Genomic DNA, 2,655 nt, shown 5'->3' with positions numbered 1-2,655 from the left:
CACCCCTTCTCGTCTTTCGCATGGTCATTTTTGAACTCGCCGCAACTGACACGAATAAAACGCATGTGAGGTCTGAGGTAAAATAGTAGTTTCCGCCCAGATAAACTTAAAAATAATGTATTATTTTTCAAACGTTTTATTTTAAAATGTTTTAAATGCAATGTTAAAATGATGGTAATGTGAATGATAAAATCCTGTTTTTGTTTTTCTTTCTGTCATGTAATCGACTATTGTTTTCAGTGTCGACTACTAGGAGCTGTACCGTTTAGTCGACTAGACCCGCACATTCCTAGTTATAATACACAACACTGTAAAAATACGAAAAAATAAATATGATGGAACAAATAAGCCCTAATATTAATTAGATAGTATTTAGGGCTGCACGATTAATCGAAATTAAATTGCAATCACGATTAAGCAAAAGCTGCGATTGTCATGCACATCTTGTCAGGGAAGCACGGTTCTGTGATCAGTAGTAAAGCTCCATTCGAAGGCCAGAGGGCGCTCTCATGCGGAAACTCCAAATACGCCTCGCAGAAGAAACCCAGGAAATCCGCTAAAACTCCAAATACGCCCCGCAGAAGAAACCCAGGAAATCCCTATAGCGGTTGCTGAATAAACAGAAGATTTAACTGCTTTCATTGATTCAACGTAGGGCTGGACGATATGACCAAAATTTATATCACGATATATTTCTTAATTTCGGTCGATACGATATAATTCCGATATCGATATGAACACTATTAAAAAAAGCCTCGTAAAAACTGCCAAGAATGCCACAACAGATGTCTGTGCACACAAATTTTTGAAAAATTAATTTGCCAAGTCTCTGACACCTCATATAAAACCATATATTTTAGAAAAAAGAAAAAAATCAGCACAAATAAATAAATGTTCACCTTTTATTTGTATTTAGCCTTCATACAAACAAGAAATGTGAAATCACTGTCAAATAATCGTCTCAGACTCTCCTAATTAATATTAATATCTTTAACTTCAAACTATAGGCTAACATACACTACCAGTCAAAAGTTTAGAACAGTAAGATTTTTAATGTTTTTAAAGAATTCTCTTCCAATCCTGCATTTATTTGATCCAAAATACAGCAAAAACAGTAACATTTTGAAATATTTTTACTACAACCCTCTACATTGCGAGTAAATCACTCGCATATGCGACTAAATCTTACTCTGGGCGACTAAATGATGTCTAATATTAGCCAATGGCTAATAAATTCTCAGATTTTACTCGCCAGTGTGTGAGTTGGAGGTTAAGTATAAGTTTAGCCTAGATATATTTACACTCGCCGAACACTCTGACTGAGCGTTTCAGAGTTTCGCTCTCCGTCAAGCGATCTGTGCTATTTTTCAATTAATCTCGATGGATGCGCAGTGTACCTGTATTTGACGTACCGTAAACTCTAGTGTGAAGGCGCACGACTTGCTGTTGTGTGCTGGGAGCACTGTTTCTCACACACACGCAAAGAAAGAGAGAGAGAGAGAGAGAGAGCGAGAGAGTCACATTGTATGGAGCTGACGCGCTAGCAGAGGCAGATGATGGGGTGGTGACTGGCGTGAGGGAGGTCCTGAGGGCGCTGACTAGTTCCTCGAGGACCTCTGCGGTGGATGGAAGATGGGGATCCATGGAGGTGTTGGTTCTGGTCCGGTCTTCTGTCACAAACAGGCAAGAGACAAGAGGAGTTCAGGTAAACAGAGGGGTTTATTGTCAATGCTGTGATGGTCAGGATCGAAGGCAGGCGAGTATGAGAAATATGTGAAAGTTCTGGGTTTCTTAGCTTCGTGGTAATCTGGGTTCTGGTAGTTGCAGGAATCCTGGAGATGAACCGGGGCTGAGGAGAATCGGAATCGCAGAGACTTAATAGACTTCTGGGGGTAAGGAAACAACAGTTACAGTGGGGAAAAAAAGTATTTAGTCAGCCACCAATTGTGCAAGTTCTCCCACTTAAAAAGATGAGAGAGGCCTGTAATTTTCATCATAGGTATACCTCAACTATGAGAGACAAAATGAGAAAAAAAAATCCAGAAAATCACATTGTAGGATTTTTAAAGAATTAATTGGTAAATTCCTCGGTAAAATAAGTATTTGGTCACCTACAAACAAGCAAGATTTCTGGCTCTCACAGACCTGTAACTTCTTCTTTAAGAGGCTCCTCTGTCCTCCACTCGTTACCTGTATTAATGGCATCTGTTTGAACTCGTTATCAGTATAAAAGACACCTGTCCACAACCTCAAACAGTCACACTCCAAACTCCACCATGGCCAAGACCAAAGAGCTGTCAAAGGACACCAGAAACAAAATTGTAGACCTGCACCAGGCTGGGAAGACTGAATCTGCAATAGGTAAGCAGCTTGGTGTGAAGAAATCAACTGTGGGAGCAATTATTAGAAAATGGAAGACATACAAGACCACTGATAATCTCCCTCGATCTGGGGCTCCACGCAAGATCTCACCCCGTGGGGTCAAAATGATCACAAGAACTGTGAGCAAAAATCCCAGAACCACACGGGGGGACCTAGTGAATGACCTGCAGAGAGCTGGGACCAAAGTAACAAAGGCTACCATCAGTAACACACAGTAACAATATATATATCCTGCAGTGCCAGACGTGTCCCCCTGCTTAAGCCAGTACATGT

The sequence above is a fragment of the Sinocyclocheilus anshuiensis genome, unplaced genomic scaffold (assembly GCF_001515605.1).
Source record: "Sinocyclocheilus anshuiensis isolate Anshui unplaced genomic scaffold, SAMN03320099.WGS_v1.1 scaffold1455, whole genome shotgun sequence".
Taxonomy (NCBI): Eukaryota; Metazoa; Chordata; class Actinopteri; order Cypriniformes; family Cyprinidae; genus Sinocyclocheilus; species Sinocyclocheilus anshuiensis.
Note: the sequence above shows the minus strand (reverse complement) of the source record.